We start from the raw sequence: 14653 nt of genomic DNA, 5'->3' as shown, positions 1-14653 counted from the left end.
TGGCACATGCATGTCAATCCATGTTTGTTGATGATTGTGCTGTTTGAGCATCTAAGACTAAGTACCATCTTTGTCCCCTGAAGGCTATGATCTTGTGCCAAAATATTTCCTCATGGTATCTTGTAAACTGCAACATTTTATAGGGATAATAAAAAAAAAAGAGTTGTTACCTTCACTTCAAATGCTGAACAATTTAACAAAATGTAACTTTTCATATAACTCTTTCCTTAGAAGAAGCTAAGGAGTGTGTGGAAAGGCTGAACATTTGAATCATGAATTTAATTCCAGCCAAAGACTGCTGTGAGATTAACCAAAGACTGTGGATTAAGTTAAACTCATACATCCACACCTGATTGGCACCTTTAAAGGTACTTCATGACCCCAAATTATCATGAACAATATTATTTTGAGCCCTGAAATAACCATACATAAACACGTGAAAATAATATTGTATTGTTATCCAATTACCTAAATCCCCTTTGCAGGTGTAAAAGATACATTGTGACATGCACCATGAGAGTAAATGCTTAGTTCACAAAAAGTGTCTATATGCCATTGTTAGTGGGTCACACTGACCGGTTGTCTTTCCTTTTTTTTTTTACACTCACACACAATTTGCTGCAAACTAATATACAAAGCGGCACAATCGCAATTTTTCACCATTCATTTGATGTTTTCGTTGGCTTATCAGACAGACTCACATGTGACTTACAAGGTACTACTACCGAAAAAAATATTCTCACCACAGCCATAATAGTAAACTCCCAACCACATAAAGAAATTTAGACTATTTTGTGTATCTGACCAAGAGTGATGCTGTTGTTTGTTGCATGAGTACATCCTACACATCCTAACATGCATGTTTATACAGTGAGTTGTAGCCTGTGCAGAACAGAGCATTCATTTGATCAAGGCACATGGGCAATATTTTTTTCATCATGCAGACTATCACTAATCAAGTGAATTATGGAGCCTCGCGTTCAGAAGGTGCTTTCGATGTTTATGAATCAGAATGTAAACAGGTGAGAGAGTCAACAGGCCAGGCTTAGGGTAGAGGAAGGAGTTAAAAAGCTCATCTTTCATCTCTAGTTAAATGAAGCCTTTTGATGGATGTTTCTGTGAAACGAGGCTCAGTGAGCCCTTAGTGAGTGCCCTTCATAAGACCGAGCGCCTGCGCTACACAGGCCTGCTGTTCTAGTGGGCGGCAAACATGGGGAATTCTCAAAAGTCCATCTGTCTCTTTCTGACCTGTTTGGATTTCAACAGGAAGTTCAGCTAGCGAATATAGGTGTGACTGTACTATGATATTAATGAGTTTTGTAGAAAGGCCCCATTGAAAATAGGCCCTGAAAAAAAGAGGAAAAAAACAGGGCCCCACCAGGGTTTCAGTTGAGCGCGCATCCTGCCTGCTTCTGAGAGAGGGAAGGAGTGAAATCAAATGTTATAAATTGCATACTTACCTTCTATTTCAGTAGCTGAAACCAGAAGGACGAATGTCCGAATGCCAGTTTTTTTTATGGCTGAAATAACATTTTCTCCCATAACCGGAAGCAGAAACCCGGAATCTAGAGGAAAAGCGCACATAAACTCAGAGCAGAAGATATAGGAAATAGACATAGACAAACACAAGTGCCCAGAAGCATTTTTACTGACTCCAGCTTTAGACAAGCCTGTCATTAGGGTTTGGTTTACTGAAACAAGTGTGGCGGTTCAAGCCAGGAGGCCTCATACGAGACAAGGCTGCAGAAGACTTGAGTCCATGTGGGGAAATGACAGTGGCCTCAGCCTGGCTGCTGGCACCAAAAATATACAGCTGGGGATGGCTAAGCACTGGGTCCTGGAACGTATATATAAAGTTAATTATTGTATATGCTCAAAGAAAAATATAGTAGGCTGTTGCTAGCTACTAATTTTCTCTGTCTCTTGACTATTAGACTTTCTGTAACAAGCTCTCTCTATGTACAAGTGGATTAAGGGATTGATGTAGTCTGTGCATTTGGTTCATCTGAAGGATGATTGTCTTTTCAGCAATCCTTTTCTTTTACATAACTGTCCAAGTTGCATTAAACAGAGTTATTTATAATCAACTCTAACCTTTATGAATGGACTGACTCATTCTGCAGCATGCATTGTGCACATTCAACCACAAGAGGTAGCGTTGGTCCTCTTTGGGATGAATCCCTCTCAAGCACAACATCAACATATGCAGTCTGATCTGTTTTAGGCTCGTGAAATGCACACTTTTTGAAATGTAGTCAAATTTAAAAACAAGTTTTTATTATGATCCAAAACCATTCAGTGAAGATTCAAAGGTGTCCAAAGCAGGTTATAATTCAGCAACTTTGCAGGTGAAATTGCTGCTGGTTTGTTGACAACAAAATGTTGGAAAACAAAAGGCCAAGATCTTTTTTTCTTCCTTCACTTCCAACTCTTCATAAGGCCTAGTGCTATTTAAGATGTGGTGTATGCAGCGGGTGGCCAATGCAGTCACTATAACTTCTCAGAGCCTTCATTTACCTGTATCCAGGAAATAAGAGAGACAGAAAGACAAGGTTGTGCTAAAATTAAAGAGACCGAAAAGGGAAGAAACAGCATTCACAAGTGTGGTGTTAATGAAAGTAGAGAGAGGTATAAAATGAAAGAAAGGACTTTGGTTTAATTGGAGAGGACGTGAGTGAGAGATTAGAGGGGACAAAGATAATGATGCGGGGAGCTAGCTACACGAGTCGTATGAAAGTGACAAAGAGCAAATGAGAGGCAGCACTGTGCCCTTCCTCTCCTCCTTTAGACCTTAGAGCAACTAACCATGAATCCAGCTTTTGTGATGTAACAGTGTATTGACCCTTGGAGGGGCCCTGGACCAAAAGAGGGTGTTTACCCGAACACGCAAGGAGCTCTAAGCGTTTCACAGCCTCCTGCTCTGCGAGAGGGTCCGACGCTCGTTGACTGCCACTGGAAATGGAATGGCCAGTCTCTCTGGCTCCCTCCCTCCCACAGAAATAACAGAGCCACATAGAGACTGTATTCAAAGCAAGTAGAAGTCACTAAGGCTACAGGCAGTCACATGTGCCAGAGCCGCAGATCAACATGGCTGCATGTACGGTCGCAGTCCAGTCCAACACAAAGCAAGTCACGGCCACTGAGAGGTTGTTTGTTTGTGGGAGAATCGGACTGTCTGTCATTAGCGTGGACACGGCTTTTTCCAGAAAGGCCAGTTCACTATTTAACGAGTTAGTCATTGTGATCCTCCGTCATGGCAATGAATATTGCATGGGGAGCTGATGTCATGTCTTGAAATATCCCAGAGGTAAGAACAAGCCTGGGTTCAGGAGGTTTGTCTTTCCAGACTATGTCCAACCTGTGGCTCTGTTCCTCGAATTTTATTCCCCACTCTCTCATCTCGATTTTCTACTCTCTCCACTGTCCTGTCAAATAAAAGGATCAAAGCCAAAAATAAATCTTAAAAAAAAAAAAAAAAAAGAGTGCTTAACTCACGTTTTACCAGTCTCGTCAACTCTTGTGCAGTGATGGAATATCCTCTGGGAGAGGCTGCTGCAGTTTCTTAAGGCTTCTGTGTTGTCAGCTGTTATTTAAATAAGTGATAACAGATATCTGGCCAAGAATGTTTGTGTGTCATTGTCTACAATGCAACTGGCAATTTTAAACACATGAATAACGTATAGATGCCATTACTTTACCTTGATGTTATCTGCACTTATATGCAGGTGTGTGTCTTTAGAGTTCATACAAATCTAAATGTCAGCCTAATGATTCAAGTGATGATTGCTGTGCAGTTTACATGAGGGCCAATCACAGCCTGACTCTTAAGTTTACCCCTTTCAGGTAACAGGATTTTTCAACAGCTGCCAGTACCCTTTCCTGTCCTCTCCACAGCTTACAGCTTATATTGCCGATTAATAATAGCACCTAAAATACTTTACCCATGAGTCACGCTGTTAGTTGTGACACTTGCCTCTGTTTATATGATGTGCGGCTCACTATTGTTTTCGTGAGAGTGCAATGTCAAATTTACGCAAAGTTGCCAGTCACTACAGTGTTGGATAAAAGACGTGAGGTGGAATAAAAATGTACATGACGGCAATGTTGGCCTGACGCCAAAAGGTCTAAAAGAGGACACTAACCGGAGCAGAGTTGGATGATGACACAGCTCTTGGACAGCCCATTTCTGCTGCTGCTGTCCTGGAGCATCTTCTTAAAGCTTTCCACATCATGAGCATGGTGATGCAGAGGTTTTGTGTTTGTGTGACACACTGACCAAAAGGTGAAAAAGAGGAGTATTGACACTTGTTTTTTTTTCCATTCAAAGCGCTGCTTGCATGTTTGAAATTTGGGTTGTACGACTGCATCGGCAGGAGATAGCTACAGAACCCCATCTTCTAGAAAATGTTTTTCATGATTGAATTCCTCAGTTAGCTTGTATTTGTTGATGATGCATGTGTGTGAGTGGGATAGAACACAGGCATTTTGACCGTGTTTGTATTTGAGTTGTGCATATGAGACATTCTGTCCGTCATGGCGGCTCATCATGGCGACCGCCTCGACAAGACACGTCCCGTCACAACTATAAAATTATGGATTTCTCTGGCTTTGATAACTGTTGGAAATATTCGAGGTAATGTAAGTACTCAACAACAAAAAATGTATAGCACGTTTAGGCCATTTTTAATTAATTTAGATATTTGAATGTAAACATTGTTTGTCATGAAAATTCAACATATTGTACGTTTAACTGTCTACAGTTAAAACTTTATTGGAAGTCTGATTAGTTCACTGCACGCATGTGCTTTAAATCAGGGTAGAGTTAGTCAATTCACAGATACAAAACAAAGTACTTTAGGGTAATGATAATGTCACTATTTGTCAAAGTAATAGGTCATAAACCATGACATAGATCAATTCAAATGTTGGCCTTGATAGTACTGTCCACATATCATTAAAGTCATAATGATTCATCCTCTAAGAACAGTGAAGTTGGTCACCAAATTTAAATGGAAATTCAATCCAATACTTAATACATTTCCCCAAAATCTATGAGTTTAAACTTGGAGAACTTGAAAAAAGTTATTCACAAGGAGGTAGAGAATACTTTGTATGATTACTTCAAAGTTAGGAAAGTCCTTGATTTTTGTAAGCAAAAATGTGACTCAGAAAAGCTTTGAAGTGTCTGTCACTGTTGTAATTTTGTAAACCATGGTAAATTGAACTCTGACTAAACAGCTATACTGTGCTCCTGTCCGACTGAAAACTTTTCCAAGTTTCAACCTTTATTGCAGTAAGATGTATGCCAGAGTGCATCAAGAGAATAGAAAAGTAGCTTGGACTGAACTCAAAATACAGAAAACTTTAGAATTGCTGAGTTTATGAGAATTTTGGGACCAAAAAATGAGGCAACATCCAAAGAAGGTTTAGAAACCCTGTACTACCCTTTCCACTAGACTATCAGTAAGAATATAGCAAACTAAATAAACTCATGAATAAAAAAGCAAGCATCAGTTTCTCTGATGAGAAATACCACAATGCACATGAATAAAGTTCAACATCATGTAAACCAGTCTGATTCACACTCATCCTCGCTTTTCTGGTGGCCGACATAAATCTTCTAATGTGTCATTCACTGGATGAGAAAGTGGAAACCGGTTTTAAACTCACAAAGAAGACAATGTGAGGCAAGACTTTGGAAATGTGCAATAAAAAGCAGTTACAGTTACAGTGATGTTATGGAACAAGCTCCTTTTTTTCTGTCCATGAGAGGCCATTATTCATACTGTGGTGTAATTATTTCCTAAATATTTTGATGATGTACTTCTCGCCTTGGAGCTCGCATCTGTTTAAAGGCTGTTTTAAAAAAATGATCGTTTCCAGATTCTAACACTTATTAAAAGTAGTAGTAGTAAAACCACTCAACAGTGTTTTATAAGGAGGGAATAATGCAGATTTAATTTCATGACTGCAGGCGCACACAAACAGTCTTTGTGTTTTTTTAAATCACAATGTTTTCAACTGCAACATCAATAATCTGACTGCTGTCATTATACTGGGATATCATGCTTTGGATGGTTAAGTCTTTGGGAATCCTTGAATGAAAGAATAACTATGAACAACCCTCTACAAATGAGTGGAACTGTGGTGCCTTTAATCAACTAAACTACAGTATTTTGTAATTCTCCAATCCAAATTTGTTCGTTTCTTCTCACAGATGTCTTTGTGGGCACATCATGCAGAGCCTGGCCTCCACACCCAGCAGTTTTACTGTAGTTCTCACAGATTCTCTACATCCTAAATGTCAGATCCTGCTGTATCATTATCATTTATACACTCTCATATGAACTTGACTCTCGTACATTCCTCTGGAAACATTAAAATGCTTTCTAATTTTACTACAAAGGTTGTAGGTTGGAGGAATGTTGGCTTTTAAAAGAAGAAAAAAAACAACAAACACTTTCGCTTTTGAAGGTCCTCAGGAAGAGTTAAAAGCAAAAGTATGAGCTGTGTGAAGGTGCATTTTAAGGGAAATGTGAGCAATATGTGTGCAGCCTGCAACATGCTAACAGTGATAATGCTAACAAGCTGAGGTTTGACTAGTTTATTTGCAAGGGTTTTACATTTTAGATTAGCATGTTAGCATGCTTACATTAGCTAATTAGCGCAAATCACAAAAGTCAGCTTTATGGTCAAAACACTGACACTTTTAGTCCATTGTCTGACTTTATAATTAACCAAAAGGCCTCTCAAGCTAGTTGTTGTTAATATTTCCAACTTAGTCTAAAGATTCAAGGAAATTAGCAAATAGTCAGCTGTGGTTGTAAACAAGCTAAATCTGTTTAAACATTAAATGTGTTATCAGAGGATTTAAACAAATAAATTATGATGATTCATGCTAGAGGCTAAATAAAATAAAAATGACGCATTTTAAAGCAACACAGATTTACAGTACTTTGCATTGCCAGCCCCAGTAACTTCTGGATTTCATTCTCAGCATACTGCTCACAGGGGCCTGGACGCTGTACTGGTTTATGGCAGCATACATTAAAAAAAAAAAATGGCTGTGCTTAAATCTTTAATGTTTATTGGTGCAAGCCTTGTTCTTATGGTTACTGTTCTTTTGGAAAGCACTGTCCTCAAAGTAGGGAACCTTTTGGGAGTTAAAATAGTATTCCCCAAACTTTAACTCACCATGGTCCTGCAGCACTGAGTTCCTCCAAAGACCATTTGACGATGGCACAGTCAGGGGATACAACATGTGGTGCCAATCCATCTTTTAGATATTTAGCTATACTTCAAGTGAATCAAGAAAACTTCATTTAATCCACACCTATTACAGTTGTCGACATTTCACTCTGAACAAAAATGCTGACCTGCTGCTGAAACTTCAGAAAATCTCCAGATTCAATTGGATGTCATTTTTGCTTGCAAATTAAATGCATTTAAAAACTTCCAAGTTCATCCCTAGAGCTTCACTGTGAGGCTACGTAATTCTACAGTATGAGTTTAAGAATGGACCAGAAAGTGTAGTTCTCAGATTAGAAACTAAAAGAATTAAGGGGTAAGAGCAGCCATGGGTGCTTATTTATCCGGCAGAAATAAGCATCCAGTATGATGGAAACATTACATTCCCCTCATCCTCCAGTAACCCCATATACTGTTTGATGGTTTAGGTCTTTCATACTTAAATACACTGCAGGTAAGTATTGTCATTACTAGTATTTATGTTGGCTAAGGATCATTGGCAATGTGTGTTGGGTTAAACAATCGGTTAGAATAGTAGACAGTCTGGCACTAGGAGGAGAGTAGTGTGAAGGGTCCCTGTTAGTCTAAGGAGGCAGTTTCTATAAAGCCTAGTAGAAAATTAGTGCAATAATATGCTTTTGTCCCAATTCAATTTTATCATGATTGGTGCTGGTTGTATTGGTATTGTGTTTTCTTGGTATTGATTATTTTAATTTTCTTTTTTAAAGAAAAGCAAAAGTCTGATAATCCTTGGAATAGAGGGATATCATGAGTGTTATTTCCAAAGTACATCACATGTAAGTCTTTGCTTTCTTATTATCTGTTTTTCAAATTATCAATCAAACACAACAGGGTGATCTGGGTCACTGTTGACTTTGTTACCTGGGCTTTGAGTCCCGCCCCATCCAGTATATAATTGTTGTCCTGAAGCAGTGACATTCAGCACCTTGCTAACCTCTATGGGCTGAGGTGTTTTTTTTAATAGTAGCTTCCAGAGCAGCTGAATAAACACTAAACAAACGCTCTGATAAGGACACTGGGTGCAGCGGTTGCCTTCCAGGTACCAACATGCTTATGATTTCTTCAGTGGGAACAGCTCTGCACGAAAGATAAATGGACTTGCGTAGCATACAGGCTAACTATGGCTAACACTTGCCTATATTAATCAGAAATCACTTCACTAGCTCTCTGCTAGAAGCACATTCACTGACTTGAAACAAATAGCCGCTAGATCCAAATACCGGGATCCAGTTTTTGTGGGTTGCATCTAATGTCCTTCCTTAATAAACTGAATGTTTGTTATGTAAACTCAAAAGCTCATTGTCTAGCTATCCTACTTGCTCACAGAAGTGAGACGGTTGTATAAAACTAAAGTTATACAGACATGACAACCACTTGCCACTGGTTATCTTTTTTCAGTTAGAATAGATGGCTATCCCCCCCCCCCCCCCACTCTTACATGAAATAGCTACTTCATTAATATAATTGTCCACTGAGTGATGCTAACTTCAGCTCAGAAATGGCTTCAAAAAGTGTACAGTGTCAAACTCAAAACGCCACATTTACTTTAAACTCCTAAAATAATGCATGTCATACATCACCCAAACCTACACAGTACTGTACCGTACCTTCTTAGAGCATGAAAAAGTGTAATGACAAGTGAGCATCTTTTTGCATGCGAAAAAAAAAAAAAAAAAAAAGGTTTCCCATGTTTCTCTGGCTTTCTATGAAATCACTGCTGCTCACATGTTTTTTTTTATTTTTCAAAGTTACAATTTGGGGTCAGTTGGTTTAACTAGAGGTATGTTTTTGGGATGGGGTTAGGCTTCCTTAAAACTTTTTTAACTACAAGGAAGGAGGATCATGGGGCCAACATGATGGAGAACAAATGGGAAAAAGCAGAGAGCAAGGATTCTCTCATAAAGTACTTCAATGTATACCAGAGTCCCCTTCTAATAGGATTGATTAAAAAAAAAAATCAGTGCGGTCTTGGTTCAGACCACTATGGGACATGTGGCATTGGCTTGGCTTGGCTCAAGTGCAGAATAAAAAGCAGTTTACTAAAAAAACAACCACACTCTGTAATAATATTTAATAATAGTTGAACAGTTATTAAAAGGTCCTTTGAAACTCTTTTTTCTGTATATATGTTGGAAAATCACATCAAGGTACAGTAGTTGGTTTCGAAAGGTTTCATCCTGTAATAGCACCAACGTCTGGAATTAAGAAGCTGGAGAGATCTTTGGACCTATGATTGTATAACTACTTTCAATGTACATAATCAATTGTCAATCTGTCACTAACTTATATATCATAAATAAAACATGTCCTCTTTTATTTATGCTGTTTAAAATAAAAAAGTAGTTTCCCTTTCCATGAAGATAACAAAATGTCTTTCAGCATGAAAGGCCTCTTGCAGTGATCCAGCCCTTTAACTCGAGGAACGAACCTGGCCCGAGAAATACAGAATGACAACCATTTTTCACTCGCTATTTCTGCTCTTTTACATCATATAAGCCTTCCTATTGCTTGCCAGAGGAAATGAAATGTTTATTATATCGCCCCGAGGGCTTTTGCAGAGAGAGTTTCGGGGACTTAAAGAAAGGATAAGCTTTTCCTCTCTCCCCACCAAACTTGGCTTCCACTCGTGGCATATTAGAGGCAAGGAGGTAGAGGCAGGGTCACAGAAATAGCGAGAAAGAACCAGCATAAGGAATGAAAGAGTATGGAAGAGAGGGGGTGAAGGAGTAAAATTGATGGAAATCAGAGCTATGCAACTAATAAACACAGAACCCAAATTAGCCCCTCCACTAAAAGAAGGAGATGTTTCAATATTCCTTTCCGATACTGATTCTGATACCATCATTTGCGAATTAAATTATACAGAATACAGATCCAATACCAGTGCAATACTTGTAGATAACAGGATTGTGTGATTGATATCATTTTGTATTGCATGGCTAAGAGAATGCCTCACAGAGAACTCAAATTATGTACAGTAATGAAGGAATGGAGAGAGAGAAAGGAAAGTTTTCTAATGCAGTGTTTTTACCACATTTTATTACCAAGTCGGTTTGTTTTAGAGACGATACCTCTGTGAGGAATATAGTTTTAGTGAAAAACCTCATGAAGGACAAAGGATAGAGGAATGCTATCATTCAGTGATAAGTGCTACAAACTTTGCTAACGTAAGCAACAGATCGACTTGTACTTCCTCGGACCTACTGTGTCCAATGAGTTTTTTTTTTTAATCAAGACCCAGAGGCTTGTTTTGCTACAGGAAATCTAATCAGCACTAGACATGTAAAAAAATCTTCTCTGTAAATCTGTAATTTTCGATTGAGATGTCATTATCGGAAAGCCTTGTGCTTTAGGGTAGGAGCGGTACAGTAAGCCACATATTGCTGTGTAAGCACTCTATGCTCAAAGTAAGGTTCACTTTAATATGAAGAGGCATTCGGCTCGGCCATACTAATGGCAATGTGGGTTATGTCACGGGAAAAGGAGGTTATCTTGCTGGTGTGGACTGGACACAGGGTCATATGGCCCCACAACTCAGGTCCAGAGGGGGAAAAAAATCCTCCAATTTCCTGTGGCCACAGTGAGTCAAATAATATCCCCGTATCAGAACCATGTGAAGTGATTCCCAGTCACAGCCACTGTCCTAGAACAGTTTTGCTTTACATGGTGACAGCAATTCACTCAGACAAATGTAGATAAAAAGATGTTGGCTCAAACATTACATTGACATATCATAGCCTTGATAAAAAGAAGTTGGCATGGCCAATCCAGAAGTGCTTTAAACCTCTATTCGTTTTATGACCAGCAAGGTATCACTTAATGTATAACATCAGTAAAAATACCCCCAATTAGTTATCAACATTTAGTTTCAGGTGTCCTTTAGCAAAGCATGATGTCAGTTGTGTAAACTAGGTTATTTTTGGGGGTTGACTAATTTCTACCACATTGATCTCTGAATCAGAACCTATAGCAATGCATGTCCACCCACACTTTTCAAATATGGTCGCTTTTGGTTCCAAAACAAAAAACAAGATATTACAGCCACAGCAATTTGTATCAAACTTATGAAGCGAGTGTCCAGTTAGCATTGTCGTGGGAGTGAGTGATTGAGAGAGAGGAGTAGTGGAGCTGTCGAGAAATCCAAGTGAAAGGAACATGTGTTTGGCTTGATGCAAGGGAGTGACACTTCCTGACAACTTCTGAATTATGTCACAATGATGGAGACCGGAGAGCTGCAGAGTCCTTCAACATAACCTTTTAATCTTTAGTACCCTTTTCTCTTAATTCTCGGAAATATAGATGCCCTACTCGTGATGCCCCAGTTATGTGGAAAAAAACAAACTTAAATATTCAAGACTTCATTTTCTTTTCTTTCCATTTGGGCCCTGTAGAAAAAAAAAGATGTGAGACCCTGATGGGGGGTAGGGTGAACCATCTCCAGGATGCAAAAACACTGAGCCTGGTGTAGGGCCTGGTTCCTTTGGGGGGGGGGAGTGGGTACAGCATCATAATGACCAAGCCAAATATTTGTCTAGTCCATATTCTGGGAGCATAATGAAGTCCTTTTACAGAGGGCATCATTGGAATCTGGACACTGATTTCATGCCAGAGAGAGCAGGTTTCACTCAGCCCTGCTGTTTCCACTTAGGCTACCCAGGTCTCTGGTGGCCTAATGCAAATTCAACACAGAGCCTTGTGTCCAGAATAAAAATGAATTAAGGCTCAGTTTGACAGATGATATGTACTGAATCGGAAATTGAAGTTTGATTTTTATCAGGCGATGAACTACACTCAGGTGGGATTTAAGTCTGAAGTGAATTGTATAAAAACTCTGGAATTTAAAGTAAGTGTTTCTGTATACTGTACATACTCTCAGCTCACAGTGTAAGGAGGGAGGAGCTTTAGAGGTGGAATTTCACAGCACTCAATCCTCCAATTTCTCACACACAGACACATCTAAGACCTTGCATACCTGTGAAATCATTTACAGTATGTATATACAGTACATCTTCTATGCTTATACACACACAGGTGTGGACTAACTTCCTACTGTGTTGCGCCTTTCTGATGGTGCCAAGTCGGTCCTGTGTCAATATTCTATCTGAATGCCAAAAAATGTGTTAGGAATGAAGCTATACTGCCCAGGACCCTCCTGCTACACATATTTCAAGATTCTTCTTCTCAAGGTTAACAAGCCATATTTGCCACTTGGATGTATCACAACATCTGTCCTTAAAGTGGAATGGACTGCATAGAAAAAAATTGGGTAAGGCAGTTGTTAAATCATTGGGTGACCCACCTTTTTTATTAACGTTTATTTTGACCCTTTCTTCACCCAAAAGAAAAACTTCAACTATGTATTTCAGAATTCTTTTTTTTTTTTTAAGTGTCTGAATCATTGAAATCAATTGTAGTTCAATTGCAATTAAATCCAAAAGGCAACTGGACTTGGTTGAAGACGTTTGCACCTCTCATCCAGGAGGTTTTCTTAGTGATACCTGACTTTTGGAAAGAGCGAGATATTTGAATTTTCCTGCAAGCAGCATCCTAAGAGCCAGGATTTTCTCTCAAAAGTTGGCAGAGAACAAAAACAGAGCCAAAAGGCTGAATATTGGAATTCAATTCACGTGGCATTACATGACTTTAAATAAGTGACCCAAAGATATGTTGTTGCAGGTTAAATTGGCACACGCCTATCAAAAACTTAGGCATAAGGTAGGAAATACATTTGACGCCCTTTTTATATCACGTGTAGTTGAATCCAAATACAGGACTGTTACTTCCTGTAATCACTCCTTGACTAGCACTGGATAAAAATATCAATTCATCAGTGCATTGCAATTATTATTTTCCCAATTCAATATTGATTCAGGGAAATCCTGAGATCGACCATGTCAATAATAGTATGAAAAAATAATCTTCCCAACCCTCTGCTTTTTAGAACACGGTTTGAATGTTTTTTTTCTTCCAATAAGAGTTCCTGTGCATCATGTAAAAACATTTCAACCAAACAAAATACAGTAAAAAAATGACAAACAATGCAAAAATCTATCTAAAAACAGCACATAGTGGGGAACTCAACTCCATATCTCACACTTCCACGAAAAGAGGTCTGTGTGTTGTTGACACTTTCAATCCAGGGCAGCCAGGTCTGAGAGGCTGGCCCCCTAAAGAGCTTGTCTCCCCCAGCAGGTTATTCTGGTGTTATTATGAGAACTCAACATGCTCATTATGGTTGTGGCACCGCTTTCGGGGTGGCTGTCGACTCTTGTGTGCCAGCATTGGAAATGCTTGTGGTGAGGGAATGACAGGGAGAGAGAGGGATGGAAGAGAGCGGAGGAAACGGGGGAGAGATGGAGAGGATTTAGCAGACAATAGTGAACAAGACTGAGGAGGCGGCGCAGAGCAGGGTGTGACAGATAAAAGGGGAAAAGACAAAGAGATAGAAAAAGAAGAAAGACCTCAACCAAAAGATCACAGGAGACGGGCGAGTAGTTTTTTGACTGTTTCCCGCCTCCTTGTGCATCTTCAAACCATCCCCACTCAGGAAGGAGACACAACCAGCAACACAAACAAGAGGACAGAACCACCTGTGAACGGAAAAACACAAACCACAGACACACACTGCATGTGTATGAACAGTCTTTCTGTGTGCAGTAGAGCTGTGAGAGACAGCACTGTCTGCTTCAGCGTCACCACCTCCGTAACCTCTGCCACTGCCCAGCGTGAAAACACACCTACACAGAGGTGACTGTCTTTACTAACTATTTATTTGTTGGGTGACATGAGGTGGTTTTATTTCCGCATGTGCTCAAAAATACGCCACTGTTTACTAGAATCTTTCTTTAGGGGGGGTTGTACATTTTCAAAATTAGACAGAAAGTCTAAAATGTGGAATAAAATCTTTTATTTCTCTTTCCTGCAGTTGCTGCACTGGGTTGGTGTTCGGCAAAGTGGTTAATGGCACTCTTCTGACAGAGCCTTTGTTAAAGATGTCCATGGCAGAATTTCAAAGATAAGACGTTTAGTGTTTCTTTTAATAGAGAATACTATACATCTTTGTCCACAGGGGTCGCCAAAAACAACACAAAATAAGTTTCCTAACAGTAGCTTTAAAGTCACCTGGAAACAATTCACCACATGCTACTTATATAAAACAGCACTGACATCCAGATAAATATAAACCATGAGAAACATGTGAACACCCAACCAAGCCCAGCACGAAATTTCCCCAGCTTTTAGTCCTCGAAACACTGTATTGGCTGTTTGTGTGTATGTACAGTACACATCTCACTGTAAACACTGATATCCAAACAGCCTGTGTTGCTGTTTCTCTTGCCGTGCATCAAAGAGCAGTCTTGTGTCCTCACCAGGCCCAGGCTGC

This window comes from Labrus bergylta, chromosome 17 (assembly GCF_963930695.1).
Source record: "Labrus bergylta chromosome 17, fLabBer1.1, whole genome shotgun sequence".
Taxonomy (NCBI): domain Eukaryota; kingdom Metazoa; phylum Chordata; class Actinopteri; order Labriformes; family Labridae; genus Labrus; species Labrus bergylta.
This window is presented reverse-complemented; position numbering follows the sequence as displayed.